This window comes from Lampetra planeri, unplaced genomic scaffold (assembly GCF_965212315.1).
Source record: "Lampetra planeri unplaced genomic scaffold, kcLamPlan1.2.h2 scaffold_434, whole genome shotgun sequence".
Classification (NCBI taxonomy): Eukaryota; Metazoa; Chordata; class Hyperoartia; order Petromyzontiformes; family Petromyzontidae; genus Lampetra; species Lampetra planeri.
The window spans coordinates 5,001-22,500 of NW_027615257.1; positions in this window are offsets into that span (position 1 = coordinate 5,001).

The following is a 17,500-nucleotide window of genomic DNA, read 5'->3' on the forward strand; positions in this document are numbered from 1 at the left end:
ACGATGCCCCGTAACGCACATGAGAGCAATCCGGGCCAATTTCTCCCGTTTGATGGGGTCTATGTGTAAAAATTTTGACTTTTTTGAGTGCAGGTGCAAATCTGCTGAAAAAGCCTGTGGAAGTTTCACGGCGTTCGTACGATATTTGGCGACGCAAAAATGAGCGATTTCCCAGCTCGAGAGAATTCGGCGCGAGAGAAACGATGCCCCGTAACGCACATGAGAGCAATCCGGGCCAATTTCTCCCGTTTGATGGGGTCTATGTGTAAAAATTTTGACTTTTTTGAGTGCACGTGCAAATCTGCTGGAAAAGCCTGTGGAAGTTTCACGGCGTTCGTACGATATTTGGCGACGCAAAAATGAGCGATTTCCCAGCTCGATGGAATTCGGCGCGAGAGAAACGATGCCCCGTAACGCACATGAGAGCAATCCCGGCCAATTTCTCCCGTTTGATGGGGTCTATGTGTACAAATTTTGACTTTTTTGAGTGCACGTGCAAATCTGCTGAAAAAGCCTGTGGAAGTTTCACGGCGTTCGTACGATATTTGGCGACGCAAAAATGAGCGATTTCCCAGCTCGATGGAATTCGGAGCGAGAGAAACGATGCCCCGTAACGCACATGAGAGCAATCCCGGCCAATTTCTCCCGTTTGATGGGGTCTATGTGTACAAATTTTGACTTTTTTGAGTGCAGGTGCAAATCTGCTGAAAAAGCCTGTGGAAGTTTCACGGCGTTCGTACGATATTTGGCGACGCAAAAATGAGCGATTTCCCAGCTCGAGAGAATTCGGCGCGAGAGAAACGATGCCCCGTAACGCACATGAGAGCAATCCGGGCCAATTTCTCCCGTTTGATGGGGTCTATGTGTAAAAATTTTGACTTTTTTGAGTGCAGGTGCAAATCTGCTGGAAAAGCCTGTGGAAGTTTCACGGCGTTCGTACGATATTTGGCGACGCAAAAATGAGCGATTTCCAAGCTCGATGGAATTCGGAGCGAGAGAAACGATGCCCCGTAACGCACATGAGAGCAATCCGGGCCAATTTCTCCCGTTTGATGGGGTCTATGTGTAAAAATTTTGACTTTTTTGAGTGCAGGTGCAAATCTGCTGGAAAAGCCTGTGGAAGTTTCACGGCGTTCGTACGATATTTGGCGACGCAAAAATGAGCGATTTCCCAGCTCGATGGAATTCGGCGCGAGAGAAACGATGCCCCGTAACGCACATGAGAGCAATCCCGGCCAATTTCTCCCGTTTGATGGGGTCTATGTGTAAAAATTTTGACTTTTTTGAGTGCACGTGCAAATCTGCTGAAAAAGCCTGTGGAAGTTTCACGGCGTTCGTACGATATTTGGCGACGCAAAAATGAGCGATTTCCCAGCTCGATGGAATTCGGAGCGAGAGAAACGATGCCCCGTAACGCACATGAGAGCAATCCCGGCCAATTTCTCCCGTTTGATGGGGTCTATGTGTACAAATTTTGACTTTTTTGAGTGCACGTGCAAATCTGCTGAAAAAGCCTGTGGAAGTTTCACGGCGTTCGTACGATATTTGGCGACGCAAAAATGAGCGATTTCCCAGCTCGAGAGAATTCGGCGCGAGAGAAACGATGCCCCGTAACGCACATGAGAGCAATCCGGGCCAATTTCTCCCGTTTGATGGGGTCTATGTGTAAAAATTTTGACTTTTTTGAGTGCACGTGCAAATCTGCTGAAAAAGCCTGTGGAAGTTTCACGGCGTTCGTACGATATTTGGCGACGCAAAAATGAGCGATTTCCCAGCTCGATGGAATTCGGCGCGAGAGAAACGATGCCCCGTAACGCACATGAGAGCAATCCGGGCCAATTTCTCCCGTTTGATGGGGTCTATGTGTAAAAATTTTGACTTTTTTGAGTGCAGGTGCAAATCTGCTGAAAAAGCCTGTGGAAGTTTCACGGCGTTCGTACGATATTTGGCGACGCAAAAATGAGCGATTTCCCAGCTCGAGAGAATTCGGCGCGAGAGAAACGATGCCCCGTAACGCACATGAGAGCAATCCGGGCCAATTTCTCCCGTTTGATGGGGTCTATGTGTAAAAATTTTGACTTTTTTGAGTGCAGGTGCAAATCTGCTGGAAAAGCCTGTGGAAGTTTCACGGCGTTCGTACGATATTTGGCGACGCAAAAATGAGCGATTTCCCAGCTCGATGGAATTCGGCGCGAGAGAAACGATGCCCCGTAACGCACATGAGAGCAATCCGGGCCAATTTCTCCCGTTTGATGGGGTCTATGTGTACAAATTTTGACTTTTTTGAGTGCACGTGCAAATCTGCTGAAAAAGCCTGTGGAAGTTTCACGGCGTTCGTACGATATTTGGCGACGCAAAAATGAGCGATTTCCCAGCTCGATGGAATTCGGAGCGAGAGAAACGATGCCCCGTAACGCACATGAGAGCAATCCCGGCCAATTTCTCCCGTTTGATGGGGTCTATGTGTACAAATTTTGACTTTTTTGAGTGCACGTGCCAATCTGCTGGAAAAGCCTGTGGAAGTTTCACGGCGTTCGTACGATATTTGGCGACGCAAAAATGAGCGATTTCCCAGCTCGATGGAATTCGGCGCGACAGAAACGATGCCCCGTAACGCACATGAGAGCAATCCGGGCCAATTTCTCCCGTTTGATGGGGTCTATGTGTAAAAATTTTGACTTTTTTGAGTGCAGGTGCAAATCTGCTGGAAAAGCCTGTGGAAGTTTCACGGCGTTCGTACGATATTTGGCGACGCAAAAATGAGCGATTTCCAAGCTCGATGGAATTCGGAGCGAGAGAAACGATGCCCCGTAACGCACATGAGAGCAATCCGGGCCAATTTCTCCCGTTTGATGGGGTCTATGTGTAAAAATTTTGACTTTTTGGAGTGCAGGTGCAAATCTGCTGAAAAAGCCTGTGGAAGTTTCACGGCGTTCGTACGATATTTGGCGACGCAAAAATGAGCGATTTCCCAGCTCGAGAGAATTCGGCGCGAGAGAAACGATGCCCCGTAACGCACATGAGAGCAATCCGGGCCAATTTCTCCCGTTTGATGGGGTCTATGTGTAAAAATTTTGACTTTTTTGAGTGCACGTGCAAATCTGCTGGAAAAGCCTGTGGAAGTTTCACGGCGTTCGTACGATATTTGGCGACGCAAAAATGAGCGATTTCCCAGCTCGATGGAATTCGGCGCGAGAGAAACGATGCCCCGTAACGCACATGAGAGCAATCCCGGCCAATTTCTCCCGTTTGATGGGGTCTATGTGTAAAAATTTTGACTTTTTTGAGTGCACGTGCAAATCTGCTGGAAAAGCCTGTGGAAGTTTCACGGCGTTCGTACGATATTTGGCGACGCAAAAATGAGCGATTTCCCAGCTCGATGGAATTCGGCGCGACAGAAACGATGCCCCGTAACGCACATGAGAGCAATCCGGGCCAATTTCTCCCGTTTGATGGGGTCTATGTGTAAAAATTTTGACTTTTTTGAGTGCACGTGCAAATCTGCTGAAAAAGCCTGTGGAAGTTTCACGGCGTTCGTACGATATTTGGCGACGCAAAAATGAGCGATTTCCCAGCTCGAGAGAATTCGGCGCGAGAGAAACGATGCCCCGTAACGCACATGAGAGCAATCCGGGCCAATTTCTCCCGTTTGATGGGGTCTATGTGTACAAATTTTGACTTTTTTGAGTGCACGTGCAAATCTGCTGAAAAAGCCTGTGGAAGTTTCACGGCGTTCGTACGATATTTGGCGACGCAAAAATGAGCGATTTCCCAGCTCGATGGAATTCGGCGCGACAGAAACGATGCCCCGTAACGCACATGAGAGCAATCCGGGCCAATTTCTCCCGTTTGATGGGGTCTATGTGTAAAAATTTTGACTTTTTTGAGTGCACGTGCAAATCTGCTGAAAAAGCCTGTGGAAGTTTCACGGCGTTCGTACGATATTTGGCGACGCAAAAATGAGCGATTTCCCAGCTCGAGAGAATTCGGCGCGAGAGAAACGATGCCCCGTAACGCACATGAGAGCAATCCGGGCCAATTTCTCCCGTTTGATGGGGTCTATGTGTAAAAATTTTGACTTTTTTGAGTGCAGGTGCAAATCTGCTGGAAAAGCCTGTGGAAGTTTCACGGCGTTCGTACGATATTTGGCGACGCAAAAATGAGCGATTTCCCAGCTCGATGGAATTCGGAGCGAGAGAAACGATGCCCCGTAACGCACATGAGAGCAATCCCGGCCAATTTCTCCCGTTTGATGGGGTCTATGTGTACAAATTTTGACTTTTTTGAGTGCACGTGCCAATCTGCTGAAAAAGCCTGTGGAAGTTTCACGGCGTTCGTACGATATTTGGCGACGCAAAAATGAGCGATTTCCCAGCTCGATGGAATTCGGCGCGAGAGAAACGATGCCCCGTAACGCACATGAGAGCAATCCCGGCCAATTTCTCCCGTTTGATGGGGTCTATGTGTAAAAATTTTGACTTTTTTGAGTGCACGTGCAAATCTGCTGAAAAAGCCTGTGGAAGTTTCACGGCGTTCGTACGATATTTGGCGACGCAAAAATGAGCGATTTCCCAGCTCGATGGAATTCGGAGCGAGAGAAACGATGCCCCGTAACGCACATGAGAGCAATCCCGGCCAATTTCTCCCGTTTGATGGGGTCTATGTGTAAAAATTTTGACTTTTTTGAGTGCACGTGCAAATCTGCTGAAAAAGCCTGTGGAAGTTTCACGGCGTTCGTACGATATTTGGCGACGCAAAAATGAGCGATTTCCCAGCTCGAGAGAATTCGGCGCGAGAGAAACGATGCCCCGTAACGCACATGAGAGCAATCCGGGCCAATTTCTCCCGTTTGATGGGGTCTATGTGTAAAAATTTTGACTTTTTTGAGTGCACGTGCAAATCTGCTGGAAAAGCCTGTGGAAGTTTCACGGCGTTCGTACGATATTTGGCGACGCAAAAATGAGCGATTTCCCAGCTCGATGGAATTCGGCGCGACAGAAACGATGCCCCGTAACGCACATGAGAGCAATCCGGGCCAATTTCTCCCGTTTGATGGGGTCTATGTGTAAAAATTTTGACTTTTTTGAGTGCAGGTGCAAATCTGCTGAAAAAGCCTGTGGAAGTTTCACGGCGTTCGTACGATATTTGGCGACGCAAAAATGAGCGATTTCCCAGCTCGAGAGAATTCGGCGCGAGAGAAACGATGCCCCGTAACGCACATGAGAGCAATCCGGGCCAATTTCTCCCGTTTGATGGGGTCTATGTGTACAAATTTTGACTTTTTTGAGTGCACGTGCAAATCTGCTGAAAAAGCCTGTGGAAGTTTCACGGCGTTCGTACGATATTTGGCGACGCAAAAATGAGCGATTTCCCAGCTCGATGGAATTCGGCGCGAGAGAAACGATGCCCCGTAACGCACATGAGAGCAATCCGGGCCAATTTCTCCCGTTTGATGGGGTCTATGTGTAAAAATTTTGACTTTTTTGAGTGCAGGTGCAAATCTGCTGAAAAAGCCTGTGGAAGTTTCACGGCGTTCGTACGATATTTGGCGACGCAAAAATGAGCGATTTCCCAGCTCGAGAGAATTCGGCGCGAGAGAAACGATGCCCCGTAACGCACATGAGAGCAATCCGGGCCAATTTCTCCCGTTTGATGGGGTCTATGTGTAAAAATTTTGACTTTTTTGAGTGCAGGTGCAAATCTGCTGGAAAAGCCTGTGGAAGTTTCACGGCGTTCGTACGATATTTGGCGACGCAAAAATGAGCGATTTCCCAGCTCGATGGAATTCGGAGCGAGAGAAACGATGCCCCGTAACGCACATGAGAGCAATCCCGGCCAATTTCTCCCGTTTGATGGGGTCTATGTGTACAAATTTTGACTTTTTTGAGTGCACGTGCCAATCTGCTGGAAAAGCCTGTGGAAGTTTCACGGCGTTCGTACGATATTTGGCGACGCAAAAATGAGCGATTTCCCAGCTCGATGGAATTCGGCGCGAGAGAAACGATGCCCCGTAACGCACATGAGAGCAATCCCGGCCAATTTCTCCCGTTTGATGGGGTCTATGTGTAAAAATTTTGACTTTTTTGAGTGCACGTGCAAATCTGCTGAAAAAGCCTGTGGAAGTTTCACGGCGTTCGTACGATATTTGGCGACGCAAAAATGAGCGATTTCCCAGCTCGATGGAATTCGGAGCGAGAGAAACGATGCCCCGTAACGCACATGAGAGCAATCCCGGCCAATTTCTCCCGTTTGATGGGGTCTATGTGTAAAAATTTTGACTTTTTTGAGTGCACGTGCAAATCTGCTGGAAAAGCCTGTGGAAGTTTCACGGCGTTCGTACGATATTTGGCGACGCAAAAATGAGCGATTTCCCAGCTCGAGAGAATTCGGCGCGAGAGAAACGATGCCCCGTAACGCACATGAGAGCAATCCGGGCCAATTTCTCCCGTTTGATGGGGTCTATGTGTAAAAATTTTGACTTTTTTGAGTGCACGTGCAAATCTGCTGGAAAAGCCTGTGGAAGTTTCACGGCGTTCGTACGATATTTGGCGACGCAAAAATGAGCGATTTCCCAGCTCGATGGAATTCGGCGCGAGAGAAACGATGCCCCGTAACGCACATGAGAGCAATCCCGGCCAATTTCTCCCGTTTGATGGGGTCTATGTGTACAAATTTTGACTTTTTTGAGTGCACGTGCAAATCTGCTGAAAAAGCCTGTGGAAGTTTCACGGCGTTCGTACGATATTTGGCGACGCAAAAATGAGCGATTTCCCAGCTCGATGGAATTCGGAGCGAGAGAAACGATGCCCCGTAACGCACATGAGAGCAATCCCGGCCAATTTCTCCCGTTTGATGGGGTCTATGTGTACAAATTTTGACTTTTTTGAGTGCAGGTGCAAATCTGCTGAAAAAGCCTGTGGAAGTTTCACGGCGTTCGTACGATATTTGGCGACGCAAAAATGAGCGATTTCCCAGCTCGAGAGAATTCGGCGCGAGAGAAACGATGCCCCGTAACGCACATGAGAGCAATCCGGGCCAATTTCTCCCGTTTGATGGGGTCTATGTGTAAAAATTTTGACTTTTTTGAGTGCAGGTGCAAATCTGCTGGAAAAGCCTGTGGAAGTTTCACGGCGTTCGTACGATATTTGGCGACGCAAAAATGAGCGATTTCCAAGCTCGATGGAATTCGGAGCGAGAGAAACGATGCCCCGTAACGCACATGAGAGCAATCCGGGCCAATTTCTCCCGTTTGATGGGGTCTATGTGTAAAAATTTTGACTTTTTTGAGTGCAGGTGCAAATCTGCTGGAAAAGCCTGTGGAAGTTTCACGGCGTTCGTACGATATTTGGCGACGCAAAAATGAGCGATTTCCCAGCTCGATGGAATTCGGCGCGAGAGAAACGATGCCCCGTAACGCACATGAGAGCAATCCCGGCCAATTTCTCCCGTTTGATGGGGTCTATGTGTAAAAATTTTGACTTTTTTGAGTGCACGTGCAAATCTGCTGAAAAAGCCTGTGGAAGTTTCACGGCGTTCGTACGATATTTGGCGACGCAAAAATGAGCGATTTCCCAGCTCGATGGAATTCGGAGCGAGAGAAACGATGCCCCGTAACGCACATGAGAGCAATCCCGGCCAATTTCTCCCGTTTGATGGGGTCTATGTGTACAAATTTTGACTTTTTTGAGTGCACGTGCAAATCTGCTGAAAAAGCCTGTGGAAGTTTCACGGCGTTCGTACGATATTTGGCGACGCAAAAATGAGCGATTTCCCAGCTCGAGAGAATTCGGCGCGAGAGAAACGATGCCCCGTAACGCACATGAGAGCAATCCGGGCCAATTTCTCCCGTTTGATGGGGTCTATGTGTACAAATTTTGACTTTTTTGAGTGCACGTGCAAATCTGCTGAAAAAGCCTGTGGAAGTTTCACGGCGTTCGTACGATATTTGGCGACGCAAAAATGAGCGATTTCCCAGCTCGATGGAATTCGGCGCGAGAGAAACGATGCCCCGTAACGCACATGAGAGCAATCCGGGCCAATTTCTCCCGTTTGATGGGGTCTATGTGTAAAAATTTTGACTTTTTTGAGTGCAGGTGCAAATCTGCTGAAAAAGCCTGTGGAAGTTTCACGGCGTTCGTACGATATTTGGCGACGCAAAAATGAGCGATTTCCCAGCTCGATGGAATTCGGAGCGAGAGAAACGATGCCCCGTAACGCACATGAGAGCAATCCCGGCCAATTTCTCCCGTTTGATGGGGTCTATGTGTACAAATTTTGACTTTTTTGAGTGCACGTGCCAATCTGCTGGAAAAGCCTGTGGAAGTTTCACGGCGTTCGTACGATATTTGGCGACGCAAAAATGAGCGATTTCCCAGCTCGATGGAATTCGGCGCGACAGAAACGATGCCCCGTAACGCACATGAGAGCAATCCGGGCCAATTTCTCCCGTTTGATGGGGTCTATGTGTAAAAATTTTGACTTTTTTGAGTGCAGGTGCAAATCTGCTGGAAAAGCCTGTGGAAGTTTCACGGCGTTCGTACGATATTTGGCGACGCAAAAATGAGCGATTTCCAAGCTCGATGGAATTCGGAGCGAGAGAAACGATGCCCCGTAACGCACATGAGAGCAATCCGGGCCAATTTCTCCCGTTTGATGGGGTCTATGTGTACAAATTTTGACTTTTTTGAGTGCAGGTGCAAATCTGCTGAAAAAGCCTGTGGAAGTTTCACGGCGTTCGTACGATATTTGGCGACGCAAAAATGAGCGATTTCCCAGCTCGAGAGAATTCGGCGCGAGAGAAACGATGCCCCGTAACGCACATGAGAGCAATCCGGGCCAATTTCTCCCGTTTGATGGGGTCTATGTGTAAAAATTTTGACTTTTTTGAGTGCAGGTGCAAATCTGCTGGAAAAGCCTGTGGAAGTTTCACGGCGTTCGTACGATATTTGGCGACGCAAAAATGAGCGATTTCCAAGCTCGATGGAATTCGGAGCGAGAGAAACGATGCCCCGTAACGCACATGAGAGCAATCCGGGCCAATTTCTCCCGTTTGATGGGGTCTATGTGTAAAAATTTTGACTTTTTTGAGTGCAGGTGCAAATCTGCTGGAAAAGCCTGTGGAAGTTTCACGGCGTTCGTACGATATTTGGCGACGCAAAAATGAGCGATTTCCCAGCTCGATGGAATTCGGCGCGAGAGAAACGATGCCCCGTAACGCACATGAGAGCAATCCCGGCCAATTTCTCCCGTTTGATGGGGTCTATGTGTAAAAATTTTGACTTTTTTGAGTGCACGTGCAAATCTGCTGAAAAAGCCTGTGGAAGTTTCACGGCGTTCGTACGATATTTGGCGACGCAAAAATGAGCGATTTCCCAGCTCGATGGAATTCGGAGCGAGAGAAACGATGCCCCGTAACGCACATGAGAGCAATCCCGGCCAATTTCTCCCGTTTGATGGGGTCTATGTGTACAAATTTTGACTTTTTTGAGTGCACGTGCAAATCTGCTGAAAAAGCCTGTGGAAGTTTCACGGCGTTCGTACGATATTTGGCGACGCAAAAATGAGCGATTTCCCAGCTCGAGAGAATTCGGCGCGAGAGAAACGATGCCCCGTAACGCACATGAGAGCAATCCGGGCCAATTTCTCCCGTTTGATGGGGTCTATGTGTAAAAATTTTGACTTTTTTGAGTGCACGTGCAAATCTGCTGAAAAAGCCTGTGGAAGTTTCACGGCGTTCGTACGATATTTGGCGACGCAAAAATGAGCGATTTCCCAGCTCGATGGAATTCGGCGCGAGAGAAACGATGCCCCGTAACGCACATGAGAGCAATCCGGGCCAATTTCTCCCGTTTGATGGGGTCTATGTGTAAAAATTTTGACTTTTTTGAGTGCAGGTGCAAATCTGCTGAAAAAGCCTGTGGAAGTTTCACGGCGTTCGTACGATATTTGGCGACGCAAAAATGAGCGATTTCCCAGCTCGAGAGAATTCGGCGCGAGAGAAACGATGCCCCGTAACACACATGAGAGCAATCCGGGCCAATTTCTCCCGTTTGATGGGGTCTATGTGTAAAAATTTTGACTTTTTTGAGTGCAGGTGCAAATCTGCTGGAAAAGCCTGTGGAAGTTTCACGGCGTTCGTACGATATTTGGCGACGCAAAAATGAGCGATTTCCCAGCTCGATGGAATTCGGCGCGAGAGAAACGATGCCCCGTAACGCACATGAGAGCAATCCGGGCCAATTTCTCCCGTTTGATGGGGTCTATGTGTACAAATTTTGACTTTTTTGAGTGCACGTGCAAATCTGCTGAAAAAGCCTGTGGAAGTTTCACGGCGTTCGTACGATATTTGGCGACGCAAAAATGAGCGATTTCCCAGCTCGATGGAATTCGGAGCGAGAGAAACGATGCCCCGTAACGCACATGAGAGCAATCCCGGCCAATTTCTCCCGTTTGATGGGGTCTATGTGTACAAATTTTGACTTTTTTGAGTGCACGTGCCAATCTGCTGGAAAAGCCTGTGGAAGTTTCACGGCGTTCGTACGATATTTGGCGACGCAAAAATGAGCGATTTCCCAGCTCGATGGAATTCGGCGCGACAGAAACGATGCCCCGTAACGCACATGAGAGCAATCCGGGCCAATTTCTCCCGTTTGATGGGGTCTATGTGTAAAAATTTTGACTTTTTTGAGTGCAGGTGCAAATCTGCTGGAAAAGCCTGTGGAAGTTTCACGGCGTTCGTACGATATTTGGCGACGCAAAAATGAGCGATTTCCAAGCTCGATGGAATTCGGAGCGAGAGAAACGATGCCCCGTAACGCACATGAGAGCAATCCGGGCCAATTTCTCCCGTTTGATGGGGTCTATGTGTAAAAATTTTGACTTTTTGGAGTGCAGGTGCAAATCTGCTGAAAAAGCCTGTGGAAGTTTCACGGCGTTCGTACGATATTTGGCGACGCAAAAATGAGCGATTTCCCAGCTCGAGAGAATTCGGCGCGAGAGAAACGATGCCCCGTAACGCACATGAGAGCAATCCGGGCCAATTTCTCCCGTTTGATGGGGTCTATGTGTAAAAATTTTGACTTTTTTGAGTGCACGTGCAAATCTGCTGGAAAAGCCTGTGGAAGTTTCACGGCGTTCGTACGATATTTGGCGACGCAAAAATGAGCAATTTCCCAGCTCGATGGAATTCGGCGCGAGAGAAACGATGCCCCGTAACGCACATGAGAGCAATCCCGGCCAATTTCTCCCGTTTGATGGGGTCTATGTGTAAAAATTTTGACTTTTTTGAGTGCACGTGCAAATCTGCTGAAAAAGCCTGTGGAAGTTTCACGGCGTTCGTACGATATTTGGCGACGCAAAAATGAGCGATTTCCCAGCTCGATGGAATTCGGAGCGAGAGAAACGATGCCCCGTAACGCACATGAGAGCAATCCCGGCCAATTTCTCCCGTTTGATGGGGTCTATGTGTACAAATTTTGACTTTTTTGAGTGCACGTGCAAATCTGCTGAAAAAGCCTGTGGAAGTTTCACGGCGTTCGTACGATATTTGGCGACGCAAAAATGAGCGATTTCCCAGCTCGAGAGAATTCGGCGCGAGAGAAACGATGCCCCGTAACGCACATGAGAGCAATCCGGGCCAATTTCTCCCGTTTGATGGGGTCTATGTGTAAAAATTTTGACTTTTTTGAGTGCACGTGCAAATCTGCTGAAAAAGCCTGTGGAAGTTTCACGGCGTTCGTACGATATTTGGCGACGCAAAAATGAGCGATTTCCCAGCTCGATGGAATTCGGCGCGAGAGAAACGATGCCCCGTAACGCACATGAGAGCAATCCGGGCCAATTTCTCCCGTTTGATGGGGTCTATGTGTAAAAATTTTGACTTTTTTGAGTGCAGGTGCAAATCTGCTGAAAAAGCCTGTGGAAGTTTCACGGCGTTCGTACGATATTTGGCGACGCAAAAATGAGCGATTTCCCAGCTCGAGAGAATTCGGCGCGAGAGAAACGATGCCCCGTAACGCACATGAGAGCAATCCGGGCCAATTTCTCCCGTTTGATGGGGTCTATGTGTAAAAATTTTGACTTTTTTGAGTGCAGGTGCAAATCTGCTGGAAAAGCCTGTGGAAGTTTCACGGCGTTCGTACGATATTTGGCGACGCAAAAATGAGCGATTTCCCAGCTCGATGGAATTCGGAGCGAGAGAAACGATGCCCCGTAACGCACATGAGAGCAATCCCGGCCAATTTCTCCCGTTTGATGGGGTCTATGTGTACAAATTTTGACTTTTTTGAGTGCACGTGCCAATCTGCTGGAAAAGCCTGTGGAAGTTTCACGGCGTTCGTACGATATTTGGCGACGCAAAAATGAGCGATTTCCCAGCTCGATGGAATTCGGCGCGAGAGAAACGATGCCCCGTAACGCACATGAGAGCAATCCCGGCCAATTTCTCCCGTTTGATGGGGTCTATGTGTAAAAATTTTGACTTTTTTGAGTGCACGTGCAAATCTGCTGAAAAAGCCTGTGGAAGTTTCACGGCGTTCGTACGATATTTGGCGACGCAAAAATGAGCGATTTCCCAGCTCGATGGAATTCGGAGCGAGAGAAACGATGCCCCGTAACGCACATGAGAGCAATCCCGGCCAATTTCTCCCGTTTGATGGGGTCTATGTGTAAAAATTTTGACTTTTTTGAGTGCACGTGCAAATCTGCTGAAAAAGCCTGTGGAAGTTTCACGGCGTTCGTACGATATTTGGCGACGCAAAAATGAGCGATTTCCCAGCTCGATGGAATTCGGCGCGAGAGAAACGATGCCCCGTAACGCACATGAGAGCAATCCCGGCCAATTTCTCCCGTTTGATGGGGTCTATGTGTACAAATTTTGACTTTTTTGAGTGCACGTGCAAATCTGCTGAAAAAGCCTGTGGAAGTTTCACGGCGTTCGTACGATATTTGGCGACGCAAAAATGAGCGATTTCCCAGCTCGATGGAATTCGGAGCGAGAGAAACGATGCCCCGTAACGCACATGAGAGCAATCCCGGCCAATTTCTCCCGTTTGATGGGGTCTATGTGTAAAAATTTTGACTTTTTTGAGTGCAGGTGCAAATCTGCTGGAAAAGCCTGTGGAAGTTTCACGGCGTTCGTACGATATTTGGCGACGCAAAAATGAGCGATTTCCAAGCTCGATGGAATTCGGAGCGAGAGAAACGATGCCCCGTAACGCACATGAGAGCAATCCGGGCCAATTTCTCCCGTTTGATGGGGTCTATGTGTAAAAATTTTGACTTTTTTGAGTGCAGGTGCAAATCTGCTGAAAAAGCCTGTGGAAGTTTCACGGCGTTCGTACGATATTTGGCGACGCAAAAATGAGCGATTTCCCAGCTCGAGAGAATTCGGCGCGAGAGAAACGATGCCCCGTAACGCACATGAGAGCAATCCGGGCCAATTTCTCCCGTTTGATGGGGTCTATGTGTAAAAATTTTGACTTTTTTGAGTGCACGTGCAAATCTGCTGGAAAAGCCTGTGGAAGTTTCACGGCGTTCGTACGATATTTGGCGACGCAAAAATGAGCGATTTCCCAGCTCGATGGAATTCGGCGCGACAGAAACGATGCCCCGTAACGCACATGAGAGCAATCCGGGCCAATTTCTCCCGTTTGATGGGGTCTATGTGTAAAAATTTTGACTTTTTTGAGTGCAGGTGCAAATCTGCTGGAAAAGCCTGTGGAAGTTTCACGGCGTTCGTACGATATTTGGCGACGCAAAAATGAGCGATTTCCAAGCTCGATGGAATTCGGAGCGAGAGAAACGATGCCCCGTAACGCACATGAGAGCAATCCGGGCCAATTTCTCCCGTTTGATGGGGTCTATGTGTAAAAATTTTGACTTTTTTGAGTGCAGGTGCAAATCTGCTGAAAAAGCCTGTGGAAGTTTCACGGCGTTCGTACGATATTTGGCGACGCAAAAATGAGCGATTTCCCAGCTCGAGAGAATTCGGCGCGAGAGAAACGATGCCCCGTAACGCACATGAGAGCAATCCGGGCCAATTTCTCCCGTTTGATGGGGTCTATGTGTAAAAATTTTGACTTTTTTGAGTGCACGTGCAAATCTGCTGGAAAAGCCTGTGGAAGTTTCACGGCGTTCGTACGATATTTGGCGACGCAAAAATGAGCGATTTCCCAGCTCGATGGAATTCGGCGCGAGAGAAACGATGCCCCGTAACGCACATGAGAGCAATCCCGGCCAATTTCTCCCGTTTGATGGGGTCTATGTGTACAAATTTTGACTTTTTTGAGTGCACGTGCAAATCTGCTGAAAAAGCCTGTGGAAGTTTCACGGCGTTCGTACGATATTTGGCGACGCAAAAATGAGCGATTTCCCAGCTCGATGGAATTCGGAGCGAGAGAAACGATGCCCCGTAACGCACATGAGAGCAATCCCGGCCAATTTCTCCCGTTTGATGGGGTCTATGTGTACAAATTTTGACTTTTTTGAGTGCAGGTGCAAATCTGCTGAAAAAGCCTGTGGAAGTTTCACGGCGTTCGTACGATATTTGGCGACGCAAAAATGAGCGATTTCCCAGCTCGAGAGAATTCGGCGCGAGAGAAACGATGCCCCGTAACGCACATGAGAGCAATCCGGGCCAATTTCTCCCGTTTGATGGGGTCTATGTGTAAAAATTTTGACTTTTTTGAGTGCAGGTGCAAATCTGCTGGAAAAGCCTGTGGAAGTTTCACGGCGTTCGTACGATATTTGGCGACGCAAAAATGAGCGATTTCCAAGCTCGATGGAATTCGGAGCGAGAGAAACGATGCCCCGTAACGCACATGAGAGCAATCCGGGCCAATTTCTCCCGTTTGATGGGGTCTATGTGTAAAAATTTTGACTTTTTTGAGTGCAGGTGCAAATCTGCTGAAAAAGCCTGTGGAAGTTTCACGGCGTTCGTACGATATTTGGCGACGCAAAAATGAGCGATTTCCCAGCTCGAGAGAATTCGGCGCGAGAGAAACGATGCCCCGTAACGCACATGAGAGCAATCCGGGCCAATTTCTCCCGTTTGATGGGGTCTATGTGTAAAAATTTTGACTTTTTTGAGTGCACGTGCAAATCTGCTGGAAAAGCCTGTGGAAGTTTCACGGCGTTCGTACGATATTTGGCGACGCAAAAATGAGCGATTTCCCAGCTCGATGGAATTCGGCGCGAGAGAAACGATGCCCCGTAACGCACATGAGAGCAATCCCGGCCAATTTCTCCCGTTTGATGGGGTCTATGTGTAAAAATTTTGACTTTTTTGAGTGCACGTGCAAATCTGCTGAAAAAGCCTGTGGAAGTTTCACGGCGTTCGTACGATATTTGGCGACGCAAAAATGAGCGATTTCCCAGCTCGAGAGAATTCGGCGCGAGAGAAACGATGCCCCGTAACGCACATGAGAGCAATCCGGGCCAATTTCTCCCGTTTGATGGGGTCTATGTGTACAAATTTTGACTTTTTTGAGTGCACGTGCAAATCTGCTGAAAAAGCCTGTGGAAGTTTCACGGCGTTCGTACGATATTTGGCGACGCAAAAATGAGCGATTTCCCAGCTCGATGGAATTCGGCGCGACAGAAACGATGCCCCGTAACGCACATGAGAGCAATCCGGGCCAATTTCTCCCGTTTGATGGGGTCTATGTGTAAAAATTTTGACTTTTTTGAGTGCACGTGCAAATCTGCTGAAAAAGCCTGTGGAAGTTTCACGGCGTTCGTACGATATTTGGCGACGCAAAAATGAGCGATTTCCCAGCTCGAGAGAATTCGGCGCGAGAGAAACGATGCCCCGTAACGCACATGAGAGCAATCCGGGCCAATTTCTCCCGTTTGATGGGGTCTATGTGTAAAAATTTTGACTTTTTTGAGTGCAGGTGCAAATCTGCTGAAAAAGCCTGTGGAAGTTTCACGGCGTTCGTACGATATTTGGCGACGCAAAAATGAGCGATTTCCCAGCTCGATGGAATTCGGCGCGAGAGAAACGATGCCCCGTAACGCACATGAGAGCAATCCGGGCCAATTTCTCCCGTTTGATGGGGTCTATGTGTAAAAATTTTGACTTTTTTGAGTGCACGTGCAAATCTGCTGAAAAAGCCTGTGGAAGTTTCACGGCGTTCGTACGATATTTGGCGACGCAAAAATGAGCGATTTCCCAGCTCGAGAGAATTCGGCGCGAGAGAAACGATGCCCCGTAACGCACATGAGAGCAATCCGGGCCAATTTCTCCCGTTTGATGGGGTCTATGTGTAAAAATTTTGACTTTTTTGAGTGCAGGTGCAAATCTGCTGGAAAAGCCTGTGGAAGTTTCATCCGACGAAAAAAGCACGTTCTCGAGAAAGCAGGAGAGCTAAGTCATTCACAAATTAGCTGGATTTGGCTTGTGGTTCGTTTCCCAAGTAACAGAGCGGCATCAACCTTTAAGTGCACGCCAGTACATCCCCGTGGGATACAGGGGGTCTCGGCGGACTTTGCTCGGGGGAAAAACGTCGAGGTGAGCCGCCTGGCCATGCTGTTCATGGGTCTCTCCTTTTTAAGTTTCGCCTGCCAATTTATTTTCTCTAGCGGTTTTATACACTAGCACTCGATGTTTTGGGAAAGGAATACAATTGTTCAAAAAACGTCTTCGCAATTCATGTCGTTAGATTGCTAATGAAAATTCGTAAAAAAACGTACACGCCATACATGTTCTTTGCTTCCCTCTCGATACAAGTGAAGGGGAAAAACAGCCTTAACGGTTGCTAAAAAAATCGCCCTTTACATATACATGGGTCGTCTTCCCCTCTCGACAACGGAGACAAGTAACCCACGCCAGGCACTGTCAGTAACTGCCATAGATCTGCTTTAAAATGCCCATTCGTCTTGCGTCGCTCACGTTCCCGGAGCTTTGGGTAATGTCTGAGGCCTATCCCCGCTAATTTCTACCGTTTGTCGGTAGCTGTCTGTAAAAATATAGCATACACCAAAACGAGAAAATATTTCCATCGCACCTGCACAAGTGTATGGACAATGGCAATCTTCATGCGATGCATAAGTGGTGTGTGTCAGCAGGTTTTGTTTCCCAAGTTTTCCGTGAATGAGCGAGTATCTTGAGCTGTGTGACTCAGCCCGAGGGAGCCTCTTCTCCTCCAGAGTGTGTGGGGAAGGCTGTCCCCTTGGGTTGGTGCTGCACGGGTTCGCTGCGCTGTTTGGTCTTGTGCCAAGGAAGGCTGCCAACTGTGCAAGAATTTTAGGGTTGTTTCAATTGCCGTTGCCGGTCCATAGAGTAGCGAGCATTGTAAGGCCGCTCTAGAGGTTTGCAGGCATGTGGGGTCGACCCCTGCTCCTTCCCTCCCCACCCCACGTAGGGTGTGTGTGGTGCGCTTACAGCTGCCTCAAAGTGGCTGGCCTTGTGGGAAGCCCTGTGTTTTGTGAGCTTTCAGCACCGTCAGGTTGCCAAACGGGGGTAGCATACACGACAAAGCGAGGCCCCTCCTTGTGGTGG